General features: G+C 49.5%; 1 protein-coding gene across 3 annotated transcripts in view; it reads left to right on the top strand.

Annotated features, from left to right (window-relative positions):
- The first annotated feature begins 11,060 nt into the window (after positions 1–11,060).
- TANC2 (tetratricopeptide repeat, ankyrin repeat and coiled-coil containing 2) overlaps positions 11,061–19,571 on the top strand; it is a 615,727-nt gene continuing 607,216 nt past the window's right edge. For all 3 annotated transcript variants that reach the window (XM_075350282.1, XM_075350280.1, XM_075350278.1), the window contains exon 1: positions 11,061–11,292. The gene's annotated coding sequence lies outside the window, so the exon portion shown is untranslated. The remainder of the gene's footprint in view (positions 11,293–19,571) is intronic.

Here is a 19,571-nt window from a genome sequence, read left to right as displayed (position 1 = left end):
AGTGTTCTGGACTTCAGTTGATGTTGTGAACGGGTTCTTCTTAACCAAAGAAAGTATGCGGCGATCATCCACCACTGTTGTCATCCGTGGACGCCCAGGCCTTTTTGAGCTCCCAAGCTCACCAGTCAATTCCTTTTTTCTCAGAATGTACCCGACTGTTGATTTTGCTACTCCAAGCATGTCTGCTATCTCTCTGAAGGATTTTTTCTTTTTTTTCAGCCTCAGGATGTTCTGCTTCACCTCAATTGAGAGTTCCTTAGACCGCATGTTGTCTGCTCACGACAACAGCTTCCAAATGCAAAACCACACACCTGTAATCAACCCCAGACCTTTTAACTACTTCATTGATTACAGGTTAACGAGGGAGACGCCTTCAGAGTTAATTGCAGCCCTTAGAGTCCCTTGTCCAATTACTTTTGGTCCCTTGAAAAAGAGGAGGCTATGCTTTACAGAGCTATGATTCCTAAACCCTTTCTCCGATTTGGATGTGAAAACTCTCATATTGCAGCTGGGAGTGTGCAATTTCAGCCCATATTATATATATAATTGTATTTCTGAACATGTTTTTGTAAACAGCTAAAATAACAAAACTTGTGTCACTGTCCAAATATTTCTGGCCCTGACTGTACGTCCATCCCCCTTTTCACCTGAGAACGCGGCCGGAAAGCGAGGCCGGAAGTCGCAAAACGAAACTTACGGGCCTAAAAGAGGAGTGCCAGCAAAAGACCAAGCGGGGCGGGTGAAGATTCTGCAGCATGTGACCGAGCAGATAAAGGGCAGGGACACCAGGACCCTGCCAAGTTTCCCGTTCCTGGATACCAGCCGAGCAGTATGGCCGCACCATCTGGCAAGCCCGAGGGGGAGGAGCCTGCGCCCAGAACAGCGGCCTGGGTGGAAGCCCGGACGGAGCAGATGTGCCGCCACATCCAGGCCCAGGCGACCTGCCTGCTAAGGCAGTGGGCAGCCGAGATGGCGGAGATAGCCGCAGCTGTGAGGATTCGCGAAGTGGAGACAGCGTCGGAGGAGTAGGTAAGTGACTCACACCCTTGTGTACCTCAGGGACCGGCCGTTCAGGCTGAAGGACCCGGTCTGCCCCTGCCCGCCGTGCTACCTCCCTCGCCACCCGCACCCGTGACTGCCTCCCCGCTCGGTCCGCTGCCATCAACCCTGGCAGCGGTGCCTGTGCCGTCGGCCCGTGAGGACCAGCCCGAAGAAGCCGCCAGCAGTCAGCCCGTCACCGCCCCGGCACCAACACCGGCTCCATGAAAGACCAGCATCCAGAAGGTGCACTGTCCCGCCTTGGACCCGCCACCGATTCCCGAAGAGGCTGCGCCCCAGATAACAACGGCTCCAACAGTTCACCCGGCCAAAGTGGAGGTGATCTCCAACCGGAAGCCAGCCCAGCGAGCAAAGCTGGCCGCTCCCAGATTTCAAGCCTCGGCTGAGGCGCCGCGGGGTTGCAGCTGTCAAGCAGCCGAGCAGGCCACGTCACAGGGGGTCCTCCATTGCAGAAAGTGTCGGTTGTGGCACGGGGGAACTCCGGCTGGGCCCGACCCCCGCGCAGAGCGAACTGGAGCAGGTCGCAGACGCTCCATATTTACTTTAACCCCCAAAGGGGATGGGGGTTCATCTTCGAGCCGGGCCTGGATGCGGAGATCTTCGTGTCCCGGAGAGATGTGGCCCCTCACCTACCCATTGGCCATCCGGACCGGGACCTGGAGCCTGGAGAATTGGTGACATACACCCGACACTGAGGGGAGAGGGGGTGGTTTGCCCTCGAAGTCAAGAGGAGGGTGATAAAAAATACCCGGAGGTGCGCCCATCCTTCTCCACCGCCATCAAGTTCCGAAGATGAAGAGCATTAGGTAGCAGTTCCCGGCTACCCACAAGTTCAGTTCTCCGTTGGGACAGTATGCTGTTTTACATGTTTCCCGTTTAAAAAGTTAAAACCAAAACCAATGGCTGAGAACTTGCAGGCCAGCCCATAAACTTTTGGGCCTTGTAAATAGCCCCTGGACCTCCCTTCTTCGCCTTAGGCAGTCTCCGGAGAGGCTGATTGGAGGATGGGCCTGCGGTAGAGTCGGCTGAGGCCCAGTCACCATTGGAATCGTTGACTATCCTCCAGGTCAGGGGTCCCCTGGACGTGGGGCCCTTGAAAGGACTGCCGGGTAAGGAACTTTTTACCCGGCCCGTTTGGGCAACACCCGGACTTAACCTGGACTTGGGCAAGGGGTGCGCACCAGTGCTTAGCGGTGGCACCAGAGTTAGGTTTGTTTGGGTGGGTGAGGCGAGAAGGACCCGGTCCCGTCCCGGTTATGTTATGCAATGTTTAAGTAACCTGCCTCCCGTAAGGAAAGAAACACGAATGTAAAAATGTTATTATAATTGTAAGTGTTTTATCTTTTTTTTTCTATTTTCAGCAGTAAAAATAAACCGGTGGTGGTCGGGCAGCTCGCGGACGGTCTGTATTCAACCAAGGGAGAGTGTGACGCCCTGGAGAATCCAGGTAGTCACAAATAGGCCCCTGCATAACACCTTCCCACACTTAGGAAACTGTTACGTCACCACCGGAGTCCGCTCCAGCGACTTCTACTCCAATCGCCAGGCGACGCCGTGTTCCTGCCGTGGATGGTGCTGGTGATGGGAGAGGAGTCGATGCCAGCGGCACCGGTGGGTGCATGCTCCGATCATCTACTTGGCTGGGTTATCTTGGGATCTGCAGTACCACTGGATGACTGTGGGTGGCGTGTGTCTTCCAGCTGAAGTTGCTGGGAGGATGCTGAGCCGTAGGTCCATTGAGCATTTGGTGGTATCTATTATGTCCATTTATTGGTCACCACTGTTAAGCTCCAGTTTCTTGTGATGCCGTTATGCTTATAGAGTCACGGTAAGACCATTCCTTTTCCTTTTGTATTTTGGATCCAGAATAGAAGTGCCTAAGTGTGGCATTCTGGATGCCTGAAAGGGTCTGGTCAAGACTATTTATGTAGTGTCCCTTTTATTTGGAAGCTATGCACCTGCACTGGGGTGGTAAAATCCTTCCTTTTTGTGTGCTGTGGGGTGTTTTTGACTACTGAGTCTAATCTCGGTATGTTGAATAAGGCATACTTGTTTTGATGTGCCTTTTGTACTGGAGGGGGGCGCTTTCAGCTTATTTGAGGCCCGCCAGTCCAATTTTAATTTTTGTTTTTATAGTGCGTGATATCACTTCTTAATGTATACCTATTAAAGGTTATGTTTTAGCCTTTTCCTTGTTTTTTCGCCCCGGTTGCTACTAATTGATTATTTACCTGAGGGGTTGTACATTAGGTATTTTGCTATTTTTCTTCTTTATCTCTGTAGTAAGCTCGGTTCTGCTCCCATATCTCTGTAGTAAGCTGTGTTCTGCTCCCTTATCTCTGCAGTAAGCTGTGTTCTGCTCCCTTATCTCTGTAGTAAACTCGGTTCTGCTTCCATATCTCTGTAGTAGGCTCGGTTCTGCTCCCATATCTCTGTATTAAGCTCGGTTCTGCTCCCATATCTCTGTAGCAAGCTCGGTTCTGCTCCCTTATCTCTGTAGTAAGCTCAGTTCTGCTCCCATATCTCTGTAGTAAGCTCTGTTCTGCTCCCATATCTCTGTATTAAGCTCGGTTCTGCTCCCATATCTCTGTATTAAGCTCGGTTCTGCTCCCATATCTCTGTAGTAAGCTCGGTTCTGCTCCCTTATCTCTGTAGTAAGCTCAGTTCTGCTCCCATATCTCTGTAGTAAGCTCGGTTCTGCTCCCATATCTCTGTAGTAAGCTGTGTTCTGCTCCCTTATCTCTGCAGTAAGCTGTGTTCTGCTCCCTTATCTCTGTAGTAAACTCGGTTATGCTTCCATATCTCTGTAGTAGGCTCGGTTCTGCTCCCATATCTCTGTATTAAGCTTGGTTCTGCTCCCATATCTCTGTAGTAAGCTCGGTTCTGCTCCCTTATCTCTGTAGTAAGCTCAGTTCTGCTCCCATATCTCTGTAGTAAGCTCTGTTCTGCTCCCATATCTCTGTATTAAGCTCGGTTCTGCTCCCATATCTCTGTAGTAAGCTCGGTTCTGCTCCCATATCTCTGTAGTAAGCTCAGTTCTGCTCCCATATCTCTGTAGTAAGCTCGGTTCTGCTCCCATATCTCTGTAGTAAGCTCGGTTCTACTTCCATATCTCTGTAGTAGGCTCGGTTCTGCTCTCATATCTCTGTAGTAAGCTCAGTTCTGCTCCCATATCTCTGTAGTAAGCTTGGTTCTGCTCCCATATCTCTGTATTAAGCTCGGTTCTGCTCCCATATCTCTATAGTAAGCTTGGTTCTGCTCCCATATCTCTGTAGTAAGCTCAGTTCTGCTCCCATATCTCTGTAGTAAGCTCGGTTCTGCTCCCATATCTCTGTAGTAAGCTCGGTTCCGCTCCCTTATCTCTGTAGTAAGCTGTGTTCTGCTCCCTTAGCTCTGTAGTAAGCTCGGTTCTGCTCCCATATCTCTGTATTAAGCTTGGTTCTGCTCCCTTATCTCTGTAGTAAGCTCGGTTCTCCTCCCTTATCTCTGTAGTAAGCTCGGTTCTGCTCCCTTATCTCTGTAGTAAGCTTGGTTCTGCTCCCTTATCTCTGTAGTAAGCTTGGTTCTGCTCCCTTATCTCTGTAGTAAGCTTGGTTCTGCTCCCTTATCTCTGTAATAAGCTCGGTTCTGCTCCCTTATCTCTGTAGTAAGCTTGGTTCTGCTCCCTTATCTCTGTAGTAAGCTTGGTTCTGCTCCCTTATTTCTGTAGTAAGCTTGGTTCTGCTCCCTTATCTCTGTAGTAAGCTCGGTTCTGCTCCCTTATCTCTGTAGTAAGCTTGGTTCTGCTCCCTTATCTCTGTAGTAAGCTTGGTTCTGCTCCCTTATCTCTGTAGTAAGCTTGGTTCTGCTCCCTTATCTCTGTAGTAAGCTCGGTTCTCCTCCCTTATCTCTGTAGTAAGCTTGGTTCTGCTCCCTTATCTCTGTAGTAAGCTTGGTTCTGCTCCCTTATCTCTGTAGTAAGCTTGGTTCTGCGTCCATATCTCTGTAGTAAGCTCGGTTCTGCTACCTTATCTCTGTGGTAAGCTCAGTTCTGCTCCCATATCTCTGCAGTAAGCTCGGTTCTGCTTTCATATCTCTGTAGTAAGCTCCGTTCTGCTCCCATATCTCTGTAGTAAGCGCGGTTCTGCTCCCATATCTCTGTAGTAAGCTCGGTTCTGCTCCCATATCTCTGTATTAAGCTCGGTTCTGCTCCCATATCTCTGCAGTAAGCTCGGTTCTGCTCCCTTATCTCTGTAGTAAGCTCGGTTCTGCTCCCTTATCTCTGTAGTAAGCTCAGTTCTGCTCCCATATCTCTGTAGTAAGCTCAGTTCTCCTCCCTTATCTCTGTAGTAAGCTCGGTTCTCCTCCCTTATCTCTGTAGTAAGCTTGGTTCTGCTCCCTTATCTCTGTAGTAAGCTCGGTTCTCCTCCCTTATCTCTGTAGTAAGCTCGGTTCTGCTCCCTTATCTCTGTAGTAAGCTTGGTTCTGCTCCCTTATCTCTGTAGTAAGCTTGGTTCTGCTCCCATATCTCTGTAGTAAGCTTGGTTCTGCTCCCTTATCTCTGTAGTAAGCTCGGTTCTGCTCCCTTATCTCTGTAGTAAGCTCAGTTCTGCTCCCATATCTCTGTAGTAAGCTCGGTTCTGCTCCCATATCTCTGTAGTAAGCTGTGCTCTGCTCCCTTATCTCTACAGTAAGCTGTGTTCTGCTCCCTTATCTCTGTAGTAAACTCGGTTCTGCTTCCATATCTCTGTAGTAGGCTCGGTTCTGCTCCCATATCTCTGTATTAAGCTTGGTTCTGCTCCCATATCTCTGTAGTAAGCTCGGTTCTGCTCCCTTATCTCTGTAGTAAGCTCAGTTCTGCTCCCATATCTCTGTAGTAAGCTCTGTTCTGCTCCCATATCTCTGTATTAAGCTCGGTTCTGCTCCCATATCTCTGTAGTAAGCTCGGTTCTGCTCCCATATCTCTGTAGTAAGCTGTGTTCTGCTCCCTTATCTCTACAGTAAGCTGTGTTCTGCTCCCTTATCTCTGTAGTAAGCTCAGTTCTGCTCCCATATCTCTGTAGTAAGCTCTGTTCTGCTCCCATATCTCTGTATTAAGCTCGGTTCTGCTCCCATATCTCTGTAGTAAGCTCGGTTCTGCTCCCATATCTCTGTAGTAAGATGTGTTCTGCTCCCTTATCTCTACAGTAAGCTGTGTTCTGCTCCCTTATCTCTGTAGTAAACTCGGTTCTGCTTCCATATCTCTGTAGTAGGCTCGGTTCTGCTCCCATATCTCTGTATTAAGCTTGGTTCTGCTCCCATATCTCTGTAGTAAGCTCGGTTCTGCTCCCTTATCTCTGTAGTAAGCTCAGTTCTGCTCCCATATCTCTGTAGTAAGCTCTGTTCTGCTCCCATATCTCTGTATTAAGCTCGGTTCTGCTCCCATATCTCTGTAGTAAGCTCGGTTCTGCTCCCATATCTCTGTAGTAAGCTCAGTTCTGCTCCCATATCTCTGTAGTAAGCTCGGTTCTGCTCCCATATCTCTGTAGTAAGCTCGGTTCTACTTCCATATCTCTGTAGTAGGCTCGGTTCTGCTCTCATATCTCTGTAGTAAGCTCAGTTCTGCTCCCATATCTCTGTAGTAAGCTTGGTTCTGCTCCCATATCTCTGTATTAAGCTCGGTTCTGCTCCCATATCTCTATAGTAAGCTTGGTTCTGCTCCCATATCTCTGTAGTAAGCTCAGTTCTGCTCCCATATCTCTGTAGTAAGCTCGGTTCTGCTCCCATATCTCTGTAGTAAGCTCGGTTCCGCTCCCTTATCTCTGTAGTAAGCTGTGTTCTGCTCCCTTATCTCTGTAGTAAGCTCGGTTCTGCTCCCATATCTCTGTATTAAGCTTGGTTCTGCTCCCTTATCTCTGTAGTAAGCTCGGTTCTCCTCCCTTATCTCTGTAGTAAGCTCGGTTCTGCTCCCTTATCTCTGTAGTAAGCTTGGTTCTGCTCCCTTATCTCTGTAGTAAGCTTGGTTCTGCTCCCTTATCTCTGTAGTAAGCTTGGTTCTGCTCCCTTATCTCTGTAGTAAGCCCGGTTCTGCTCCCTTATCTCTGTAGTAAGCTTGGTTCTGCTCCCTTATCTCTGTAGTAAGCTTGGTTCTGCTCCCTTATCTCTGTAGTAAGCTCGGTTCTGCTCCCTTATCTCTGTAGTAAGCTTGGTTCTGCTCCCTTATCTCTGTAGTAAGCTTGGTTCTGCTCCCTTATCTCTGTAGTAAGCTCGGTTCTCCTCCCTTATCTCTGTAGTAAGCTTGGTTCTGCTCCCTTATCTCTGTAGTAAGCTTGGTTCTGCGTCCATATCTCTGTAGTAAGCTCGGTTCTGCTACCTTATCTCTGTGGTAAGCTCAGTTCTGCTCCCATATCTCTGCGGTAAGCTCGGTTCTGCTTTCATATCTCTGTAGTAAGCTCGGTTCTGCTCCCATATCTCTGTAGTAAGCGCGGTTCTGCTCCCATATCTCTGTAGTAAGCTCGGTTCTGCTCCCATATCTCTGTATTAAGCTCGGTTCTGCTCCCATATCTCTGCAGTAAGCTCGGTTCTGCTCCCTTATCTCTGTAGTAAGCTCGGTTCTGCTCCCTTATCTCTGTAGTAAGCTCAGTTCTGCTCCCATATCTCTGTAGTAAGCTCAGTTCTCCTCCCTTATCTCTGTAGTAAGCTCGGTTCTCCTCCCTTATCTCTGTAGTAACCTTGGTTCTGCTCCCTTATCTCTGTAGTAAGCTCGGTTCTCCTCCCTTATCTCTGTAGTAAGCTCGGTTCTGCTCCCTTATCTCTGTAGTAAGCTTGGTTCTGCTCCCTTATCTTTGTAGTAAGCTTGGTTCTGCTCCCTTATCTCTGTAGTAAGCTTGGTTCTGCTCCCATATCTCTGTAGTAAGCTTGGTTCTGCTCCCTTATCTCTGTAGTAAGCTTGGTTCTGCTCCCTTATCTCTGTAGTAAGCTTGGTTCTGCTCCCTTATCTCTGTAGTAAGCTCAGTTCTGCTCCCATATCTCTGTAGTAAGCTCAGTTCTCCTCCCTTATCTCTGTAGTAAGCTCAGTTCTGCTCCCATATCTCTGTAGTAAGCTCAGTTCTCCTCCCTTATCTCTGTAGTAAGCTCAGTTCTCCTCCCTTATCTCTGTAGTAAGCTTGGTTCTGCTCCCTTATCTCTGTAGTAAGCTCGGTTCTCCTCCCTTATCTCTGTAGTAAGCTCCGTTCTCCTCCCTTATCTCTGTAGTAAGCTCCGTTCTCCTCCCTTATCTCTGTAGTAAGCTTGGTTCTGCTCCCTTATCTCTGTAGTAAGCTCAGTTCTGCTCCCTTATCTCTGTAGTAAGCTTGGTTCTGCTCCCATATTTCTGTAGTAAGCTCTGTTCTGCTCCCATATCTCTGTATTAAGCTCGGTTCTCCTCCCTTATCTCTGTAGTAAGCTTGGTTATGCTCCCTTATCTCTGTAGTAAGCTCGGTTCTCCTCCCTTATCTCTGTAGTAAGCTCGGTTCTGCTCCCTTATCTTTGTAGTAAGCTTGGTTCTGCTCCCTTATCTCTGTAGTAAGCTTGGTTCTGCTCCCTTATCTTTGTAGTAAGCTTGGTTCTGCTCCCTTATCTCTGTAGTAAGCTTGGTTCTGCTCCCATATCTCTGTAGTAAGCTTGGTTCTGCTCCCTTATCTCTGTAGTAAGCTTGGTTCTGCTCCCTTATCTCTATAGTAAGCTTGGTTCTGCTCCCTTATCTCTGTAGTAAGCTCAGTTCTGCTCCCATATCTCTGTAGTAAGCTCAGTTCTCCTCCCTTATCTCTGTAGTAAGCTCAGTTCTGCTCCCATATCTCTGTAGTAAGCTCAGTTCTCCTCCCTTATCTCTGTAGTAAGCTCAGTTCTCCTCCCTTATCTCTGTAGTAAGCTTGGTTCTGCTCCCTTATCTCTGTAGTAAGCTCGGTTCTCCTCCCTTATCTCTGTAGTAAGCTCGGTTCTCCTCCCTTATCTCTGTAGTAAGCTCCGTTCTCCTCCCTTATCTCTGTAGTAAGCTTGGTTCTGCTCCCTTATCTCTGTAGTAAGCTCAGTTCTGCTCCCTTATCTCTGTAGTAAGCTCAGTTCTCCTCCCTTATCTCTGTAGTAAGCTCAGTTCTGCTCCCATATCTCTGTAGTAAGCTCAGTTCTCCTCCCTTATCTCTGTAGTAAGCTCAGTTCTCCTCCCTTATCTCTGTAGTAAGCTTGGTTCTGCTCCCTTATCTCTGTAGTAAGCTCGGTTCTCCTCCCTTATCTCTGTAGTAAGCTCGGTTCTCCTCCCTTATCTCTGTAGTAAGCTCCGTTCTCCTCCCTTATCTCTGTAGTAAGCTTGGTTCTGCTCCCTTATCTCTGTAGTAAGCTTGGTTCTGCTCCCATATTTCTGTAGTAAGCTCTGTTCTGCTCCCATATCTCTGTATTAAGCTCGGTTCTCCTCCCTTATCTCTGTAGTAAGCTTGGTTATGCTCCCTTATCTCTGTAGTAAGCTCGGTTCTCCTCCCTTATCTCTGTAGTAAGCTTGGTTCTGCTCCCTTATCTTTGTAGTAAGCTTGGTTCTGCTCCCTTATCTCTGTAGTAAGCTTGGTTCTGCTCCCATATCTCTGTAGTAAGCTCGGTTCTGCTCCCTTATCTCTGTAGTAAGCTTGGTTCTGCTCCCTTATCTCTGTAGTAAGCTCAGTTCTGCTCCCATATCTCTGTAGTAAGCTCAGTTCTCCTCCCTTATCTCTGTAGTAAGCTCAGTTCTGCTCCCATATCTCTGTAGTAAGCTCAGTTCTCCTCCCTTATCTCTGTTGTAAGCTCAGTTCTCCTCCCTTATCTCTGTAGTAAGCTCGGTTCTGCTCCCTTATCTCTGTAGTAAGCTTGGTTCTGCTCCCATATCTCTGTAGTAAGCTCGGTTCTGCTCCCTTATCTCTGTAGTAAGCTCAGTTCTGCTCCCATATCTCTGTAGTAAGCTAGGTTCTGCTCCCTTATCTCTGTAGTAAGCTGGGTTCTGCTCCCTTATCTCTGTAGTAAGCTCGGTTCTGCTCCCTTATCTCTGTAGTAAGCTCGGTTCTGCTCCCTTATCTCTGTAGTAAGCTTGGTTCTGCTCCCATATCTCTGTAGTAAGCTCAGTTCTGCTCCCTTATCTCTGTAGTAAGCTTGGTTCTGCTCCCTTATCTCTGTAGTAAGCTTAGTTCTGCTCCCATATCTCTGTAGTAAGCTTGGTTCTGCTCCCTTATCTCTGTAGTAAGCTTGGTTCTGCTCCCTTATCTCTGTAGTAAGCTTGGTTCTGCTCCCTTATCTCTGTAGTAAGCTTAGTTCTGCTCCCATATCTCTGTAGTAAGCTTGGTTCTGCTCCCTTATCTCTGTAGTAAGCTTGGTTCTGCTCCCTTATCTCTGTAGTAAGCTTGGTTCTGCTCCCTTATCTCTGTAGTAAGCTTGGTTCTGCTCCCTTATCTCTGTAGTAAGCTTGGTTTCTGCTCCCATATCTCTGTAGTAAGCTTGGTTCTGCTCCCATATCTCTGTAGTAAGCTCAGTTCTGCTCCCTTATCTCTGTAGTAAGCTCAGTTCTGCTCCCATATCTCTGTAGTAAGCTCAGTTCTGCTCCCTTATCTCTGTAGTAAGCTCGGTTCTGCTCCCATATCTCTGTAGTAAGCTCGGTTCTGCTTCCATATCTCTGTAATAAGCTCTTTGCAGTTCCCGTATCTCTGTAGTCATCTTGGTTCTGTTCCCATATATATGTACCAGCCTGTTCATAAAGCCTGTTACCACTGCTGCTTTAATGCAGCAGCCAGAGATATACAGGCCAAAGGTGGGCCGCGCAACTTGAGAGCCACTGCCTTATGATTGCCCCCCAGGCTAAAATGTGCCAGCCAGCCCCTGTATATGTGATGTATACATTATATAATATATGTCCATGCACAATGTGTATATATAGTGTACATACACACCCGTGTATACATACACACTGCACATCTCAGTATTAGGTGATAAGAGGGGCGTGTCCACGTGTCACCCTCGTGAATATGTAATGTGCCAGTGGGCGTGGTCACCGGTCCCGGTTGGCGGCGGTTCGGTGCGGCTGTCGGTTCTGGAGTGTCTGGAGGAGAGATCCGGAGATAGGAGGCCGGGGCTGGCAAGCAGTGGCAGCGGGCTGGGACGTGGGGAGGCCCCGGGGCGGCAGTCATATCGCCAGGGCCGGTTCCCAGCACTGCAGAGGGAGCCGGCCTGGGGAAGAGGCTGAGGACACTGCCAGGAGGGACGTGCAGGAGGCGGCGGCTGCAGGTGAGAGGAGCCGGGGAGTGAGGTGCTGCGGGAGCCGCGCATCCCCCGGTAATGCGCCGTATACTGCAGAGCCCGGCACACTGCTCTGTCCATGTGTTCTGTGTGTATTGGAGCAACGGGTACATGTGTGTGTATACTGGAGCAGGGGATGTATGTATGTGTATACTAAGGCTGCGGGTACAGTATGTGTGTATACTGGAGCAGGGGATGTATGTATGTATGTATGTATGTATGTATGTATTTTATGTGTATACTAAGGCTGCGGGTGCAGTATGTGTATACTGGGGGCAAGGGGTGTGTGTGTGTGTGTGTGTGTGTGTGTATGTATATACTGGAGCATATGTATGTGTGTATACTGGGGGCAAGGGGTATATGTATCTATGTGTGTAGACTTAGGCTGCGGGTACAGTATGTGTATGTATACTGGGGCAATGGGTACATGTATGTATGTGTGTACACTGGAGGGCAGGGGGTATATGTATGTTTGTGTATACTGAGGCTGCGGGTACAGTATGTGTGTATAGTGGGACAGGGGGGGTACATGTATGTATGTGTGTATACTGGAGGGCAGGGGGTACACGTATGTATGTGCGTATACTGGGGGTACACGTATGTGTATATAACAGTGTGTATGAGAGCACATACTGATCTCTAGCGGATAAATGCACAGTGGATGGGTACGTGATGATGTGTACCTGTGTGTGTATACTGAGGCAGGCGGTACATGTATGTGTGTATACAGGGGCAAGGGGTACATGTATGTATGTATGTATGTATGTATGTGCGTACACTGGGGCAGGGGTATATGTGTATGTATGTGCGTACACTGGGGCAGGGGTATATGTGTATGTATGTGCGTACACTGGGGCAGGGGTATATGTGTATGTATGTGCGTACACTGGGGCAGGGGGATATGTGTATGTATGTGCGTACACTGGGGCAGGGGGATATGTGTATGTATGTGCGTACACTGGGGCAGGGGGATATGTGTATGTATGTGCGTACACTGGGGCAGGGGGATATGTGTATGTATGTGCGTACACTGGGGCAGGGGGATATGTGTATGTATGTGCGTACACTGGGGCAGGGGGATATGTGTATGTATGTGCGTACACTGGGGCAGGGGGATATGTGTATGTATGTGCGTACACTGGGGCAGGGGGATATGTGTATGTATGTGCGTACACTGGGGCAGGGGGATATGTGTATGTATGTGCGTACACTGGGGCAGGGGGATATGTGTATGTATGTGCGTACACTGGGGCAGGGGGATATGTGTATGTATGTGCGTACACTGGGGCAGGGGGATATGTGTATGTGCGTACACTGGGGCAGGGGGATATGTGTATGTGCGTACACTGGGGCAGGGGGATGTGTGTATGTATGTGCGTACACTGGGGGCAGGGGGATATGTGTATGTATGTGCGTACACTGGGGGCAGAGGGGTACATGTATTTGTGTGTACTCTGGCGGCAGGGGTGTACACGTGTGTGTTTATAGTACCGTATAGTAGTGTGTATGGGAGAACATGCTGCTCTCTCTAGTGGATACATGTATAGTGGATGGGTACATGATGTATACAGCGTAGTACACAGGGTAGTGGGTACATGTAACAGAACAGATGCCGCTAGAATGTGTGTATTGGAGCAGATGCTGATCATTACTGTGTACATTGCCATTATGTCATTGATATTGGCACTTCCTCATCTGCCGCCTGTATATACTGTACATAGCGGTGTACTCAGTGACCTGGGGATGTGCTCAGTGCTGCGCCTGTACTCTCTGCATGGACTATACCTAACCCTGCTGCAGGGCGGATGTCCTGGGTCCCTGAGATTTGGGAGGACCGTGGTGCTGGCTCTCAGCGCAGTATAGAAGTGTCGGATTGTATATGAGGGTTGTTACTCCTCGTCTGGGGCCACACAGCGACTTTGGTAGTCACTCCGGCCGTATACCACCGCCTCATCACAGCAGGGCGCAGGTGAATGGCGCTGAGCTGTAACCTGGACGGTACCATGACAAGTGTGTCCTAATACATCCAGCCGCTTCAAGCTTTTTGGGACTGGTCTCTGTACTTTGCGGGTCACAATACGGCCCCATCACTTCCATCCTCTGCGGTGTAGCAGGGGCACACAGACCTCGGCCATGTCACCTGTGCTGCTGGCTAGGTCATAGTGTAGAGGTTTTATCAATCGCATGGAAGGCTTGTTCTCATTTTGCAATACACAAGTAATGGCACCCGCGATGGTGGAACGATTTAGTAAGTGATATCATTTATTGAAGTTGTTTTAAAACTGGTAAAAATTAGCAGTTTTATGAACACGTTGGAATTCAGATTGTGGGTGTAGTGTGTAAGTAGACACGGCACAGTGGTGATGTGGCTCGTCTGCATTCTTATATGCATGTGCTGGTGCTTATTATTTGGTATTGTAAATCCTACGCCCAGAGCACTGCAGCGGCCGGGGCTGGGTAGAGTGTGGGGTAGAGGGTCCCGCAGCGGCCGGGGCTGGGTAGAGTGTGGGGTAGAGGGTCTGGCAGCGGCTGGGGCTGGGTAGAGTGTGTGGTAGAGGGTCCGGCAGCGGCCGGGGCTGGGTAGAGTGTGGGGTAGAGGGTCTGGCAGCGGCCGGGGCTGGGTAGAGTGTGGGGTAGAGGGTCTGGCAGCGGCTGGGGCTGGGTAGAGTGTGTGGTAGAGGGTCCGGCAGCGGCCGGGGCTGGGTAGAGTGTGGGGTAGAGGGTCTGGCAGGGGCCGGGGCTGGGTAGAGTGTGGGGTAGAGGGTCTGGCAGCGGCTGGGGCTGGGTAGAGTGTGTGGTAGAGGGTCCGGCAGCGGCCGGGGCTGGGTAGAGTGTGGGGTAGAGGGTCTGGCAGCGGCCGGGGCTGGGTAGAGTGTGGGGTAGAGGGTCTGGCAGCGGCTGGGGCTGGGTAGAGTGTGTGGTAGAGGGTCCGGCAGCGGCCGGGGCTGGGTAGAGTGTGGGGTAGAGGGTCCGGCAGCGGCCGGGGCTGGGTAGAGTGTGTGGTAGAGGGTCCGGCAGCGGCCGGGGCTGGGTAGAGTGTGGGGTAGAGGGTCCGGCAGCGGCCGGGGCTGGGTAGAGTGTGGGGTAGAGGGTCCGGCAGCGGCCGGGGCTGGATAGAGTGTGGGGTAGAGGGTCCGGCAGCGGCCGGGGCTGGGTAGAGTGGGGAGGGCCCTGCAGCGGCCGGGGCTGGGTAGAGTGGGGAGGGCCCTGCAGCGGCCGGGGCTGGGTAGAGTGGGGAGGGCCCTGCAGCGGCCGGGGCTGGGTAGAGTGGGGAGGGCCCTGCAGCGGCCGGGGCTGGGTAGAGTGGGGAGGGCCCTGCAGCGGCCGGGGCTGGGTAGAGTGGGGAGGGCCCTGCAGCGGCCGGGGCTGGGTAGAGTGGGGAGGGCCCTGCAGCGGCCGGGGCTGGGTAGAGTGGGGAGGGCCCTGCAGCGGCCGGGGCTGGGTAGAGTGGGGAGGGCCCTGCAGCGGCCGGGGCTGGGTAGAGTGGGGAGGGCCCTGCAGCGGCCGGGGCTGGGTAGAGTGGGGAGGGCCCTGCAGCGGCCGGGGCTGGGTAGAGTGGGGAGGGCCCTGCAGCGGCCGGGGCTGGGTAGAGTGGGGAGGGCCCTGCAGCGGCCGGGGCTGGGTAGAGTGGGGAGGGCCCTGCAGCGGCCGGGGCTGGGTAGAGTGGGGAGGGTCCTGCAGCGGCCGGGGCTGGGTAGAGTGGGGAGGGCCCTGCAGCGGCCGGGGCTGGGTAGAGTGGGGAGGGTCCTGCAGCGGCCGGGGCTGGGTAGAGTGGGGAGGGCCCTGCAGCGGCCGGGGCTGGGTAGTTTGGGGAGGGCCCTGCAGCGGCCGGGGCTGGGTAGTTTGGGGAGGGCCCTGCAGCCGCCGGGGCTGGGTAGAGTGTGGAGCAGAGGCTCCCTACAGCAGTTGGGTGCAGGGCCCCTGCAGAATTCAGCTAGTGTGCTGGGTTTTGCTCAATCATTGTGCAGCACGTCTATCTTGTGTAGGACTGTCAGGAGGATTCACAAGACAAGTCAGATAGGACTGCGTGGTTGTAACGCACGTTTATGAAGGGGGGAATCGTGTGTGATACAAGGAACATGTGTCACTGTGAATAACACCCTGTGTGACCCCGCGCTGACGCCGCCAGGAGCGCTCGATAGCAGGTTCTTCAAGCCCCAAGCTGCACAGGTTCCCACAGCAGAGGACGGTCGTGTGGTGGATCAGTTGTGGCTATCCTTTTACATACTGGATAATTTAGTAGGCTATTCTTTACAGCTTCAGTGTTCTAACAGTCAGACCCCTCCTGTCAGACACTGGGGGCGAATCTAATGAATATCCCAGTATAATGGGGACAGACTTTTAGGTTCACATTTGGATCTTCTGCTCTCATTGGCGTTTTTCTGTGCATTTTTTATTTTGCCGCTGCAGAAACACCCCACAAAAAAACACAAAATGCCATGACGGCTTAATCTGCGGATTTGGGGTCCCTGTTAAAATAAGTATCTAGCAACCTGCCCAGAAAGTGTTTCTGCAACAACTATCGATCTAATCTGGATTTATAGAAGGAAAAAAAAGCTACAATTTCCCCCGCTTCTGTTGCATACTGATGAGAGTGGTTGATTTTGTTTTTATTTTTCCTGTAGGCTTTAATGGGGGAAGCCAAAATAATAATAGTAGGGGGAAATCCGTGACCAAATCCACAATAATTTCTGCACTGAACATGGCTTTGTTTCATGTTGTTGGCTGAATACAGAGCGCATGTTTTCCAACCTATGTGAACATGGTCACTTACCTTACTTACCAAGCTCCTGTCCCCTCCGCACTGGTTCCCTGCACCTCTATTTCCTGGTCTCAGTGGTGACGTGACATGGCATCAGTGATCGGTGAGAGGAGCGTAATGCTTTTTTTGATTTGGCGCATCACTTCCGATCTGCAGACGCAAATCCAGACCGTGTGGTACAGGGTTGTAGATTTCTGTGGATTTGATATGAAATTTTTCTGCAGTAAATCCTTTGTGTGTGAAATTGTGCCAACATTGATGGCGTATCCTTAGGTTAGATCATTAGGCTAGGGCTACACTGAAACTTTGGCCTCAACGCCAAAGTTTGCTGCCACATCGCAGCTCAATACAAGTGAACGTGGTCGCATTCTGACTTTGCGGGTAGTCACCAGAAGTCCAACTTTATCAGATTTTTTGCAACCTCGTTCGCTTGTATTGGGCTGCAATGTTACAGCAACACCAGGCGAACAATTGTCAAACAACAAGCAGCAATCAAACTTGCTGTGTAGCCTTAATGTTTGATTATTGGGGTTCCAAAGGTTGGGACCCCCACAGATGAGCACAATAAAGGCTTAGAGCACCTGCCCCTTCATTATATGTTGACTAGGTGGGGTCCCAAAGTCAGACTCCTAGGAATCAAACATTGGTGACCTTCCCTAAACATGGCCATACACATGGGGTAACTGTTGGCCAACTCTTCGTTCAGCAGGCAGTTCTTTCGACTCCCAACCCTCCCCCCCCCCCCCCCATACACCCGAGCACTCTGCTAAGCCAAATGGAGAAAAATGCTCTTGGACACCCCTCTCAGCGGCTTTACACCTCTAAAAATAAAAGCATCGGGTGTTGATACTTTTGACTCTTGCTTCTGTCGAGGGAGGGTTAGGAGGTCCACCTACTCATCAGATGGAGGGCCTATCTGTACAGTTTTGGCCAACTTTCATCTAATGTGTATGGTGGCTTTTTGGAGAGCCAACACAAAAAGCAACTTTTCCCATGGAGGAGCTGCTGCCGCCATGATTACAAGAGCCGTCCATTCACTTCACTTTCCGGGTAGTTCTGCAATAAAAGCTGATTGACAGGGTCCTCGAAGTGAGACACCATGGGGTAAGGTGTTCTCCGAGAGCCCTGCTTTGTTAGGCCATGTTCCCACCATGAGCTATTGGTGAGTCTTTGATGTTGCAGAATTTTTGCACCTTTTCTGTTAATTTACAGAAAAGGTGCAAAAATTCTGCAAAATCAAAAGCTCACCAATAGCTAATGGTGGGAACATGGCCTAACAAAGCAGGGCTCTCGGAGGTTAAGGTGTTTTTTATTGACTTTGCGTTTGTTTGTGTCTTTATCTCATTTTTGACACTGCATTTTTTTGTCCTTGTTTGGTATGTCATGCTTTAAATAAAACTTTGTTTTTAAAACCTTCTGGTATTGGCTTTGACAAAATTTTGACCTACTTAGATGTGGATTACATGCGTTTTTGATGCGTTTCTGGCTCGGTGTGTTTTTATCTGCTGATTTTCCGTATGTAATGCAAGTCTATTGGGAAAATATGTACTGAAAACTCCGAGTACGCGCAAGAGAAATTGCATTGTTGGGGATCTGAAAAACGCTCTACAGGTCAGTTCATACTGGGTAAAAAAAAGCGCAGTGGGACGGAGACTTCTATAAATCCCATCTACTAAGGCTGCTTTCACACTACGTTTTTTTAACGTCCGTCATGGACGGTTTTTTTTAACGCAAAAACGGATCCAGTGCAAATGCGTTTTCATTTCAATGCATTTGCAATGGACTCGCGTCAACATGCGTTCCCCTGCGTTTGTGTGCGTTATAGTGAGCATCCAGCGACTTGCAGTTTTTTTAACTTTTTCAAAAACTCTACTTGTAGTGTTTTTGAGCTGCGTCCAAATACTATTTTTCACTGGATCCTGACTATACTGCACGCGAACGCTGGCATGCTGATAGACAGGATCCTGCTTGCTCTACTGAGCATGCCCAGAAACCAGCCTAGTGTGATCAGTCTCTCTCTCCCCCGCCTGAGAGCGGCAGACGCTCGTAACCAAGGTAAATATCGGGTAACCAAGCAAAGCGCTTCGCTTAGTTACCCGATGTTTACCTTGGTTACGTGTGCAGGGAGCAGGCAGCCCGGCTCCTAGCAGCTACGGACGCTCGTAACCAAGGTAAATATCGGGTATCCAGGCAAAGCACTTCGCTTAGTTACCCGATGTTTACCTTGGTCACCAGCGTCTGCAGCTGTCAGATGCTGGCTCCCAGTGTCACGTTCAGTTCCCCTCACTCCCAATCACATGACTTCAATGCCCGCCCATAAACTTCAAGTGGCAGGATCCCGCAAAATAACACATGCGTTTGTATGCGGTTTTCTTTGTAAAAACAGGATCCACTTTTACAGCAAAAAAACGTTCATGACGCATGTTAAAAAAACGTAGTGTGAAAGCAGGTTAAGCTGGAACTGTAAGACGCTGGTTTTTGATGCACCGAAAACTCTCAGAACCAAAAGCTCATCGAGGGAACGTAGACTTGGTTATCAGTTATCTGACCCATGTTGGATCTACACCCATATGTCACCAATAACTGCGCTCCCATTCTGAAATATAAAAAAATCCAATTAACAATACATTGTAATGTAGTTATCAGCTCAGAGGGTCATTTTTCTGTTTTTGATATCTGAGTAATATGACGTTTATGGGTACAGAGTGCGGCCGGGCAGGGGATCTAAAGTCAGTCCATGGATTTTAATGCAGGTTCAGCTCAGTTTACGGCTTCCTTTTAATGACATTTCTACCTGTCTTTTTGAGGAATGTATTGGCGCGTATGAAGCCAATATATTATGGTAATTTTGTTGCTTGAAAGGAGTTGGATATGATTATGCACTCAAGGAACCGTGTGTGGTATTCCTACGTGGGCCTGCCGGAGGTAATACGTTACGGCTGGGTTCAAATATTAGGTTGTGTACCTGCTGTTTTGGTGGTTTTTATTGAGCTCTTAAAAAAAAAAAAAAAAAAAAAAAGTTTTTTTTGTTTTTTTTTTTTAGTGGAAACCTTTTCAGGTAATACCAATAAGTGTGTGCGAAAAAATATATACATTATTTCATTTAAAAAAAAATGAGCACACTGAATACACAATTAAAAGACTGTATATAGAAACAGTCGATGTCTCACTGAGCGAATTCACAAAGGAGAAATGTCCCCAAATATAGTTAATAAGGGACTACTAAATCTCCTACCAGCAATTCACAATAGGCTTAATTTGAAGCACAAATTAGAAATATGGCAGAGTAAATGTATATTGTGAGTAATCTGGAAGGACCATCCTGCTTTAGGCTATGTGCGCACTAGAAAGTGCCTTTTTCTTAAGAAAAAAGCGGACCCTCTGAAAGAATCCCGCATGCACGGTAAAAACCGCGGTAAAACCGCACATTAGTCCCCGCGGTTTTTACCATTATCTATGGCAAAAAACGCAGGTACCTGCGGAAAAGAAGTGACATGCTCATTCC

This window comes from Anomaloglossus baeobatrachus, chromosome 5 (genome assembly GCF_048569485.1).
Source record: "Anomaloglossus baeobatrachus isolate aAnoBae1 chromosome 5, aAnoBae1.hap1, whole genome shotgun sequence".
NCBI classification, from domain to species: Eukaryota; Metazoa; Chordata; class Amphibia; order Anura; family Aromobatidae; genus Anomaloglossus; species Anomaloglossus baeobatrachus.
This window is presented reverse-complemented; position numbering and strand designations above follow the sequence as displayed.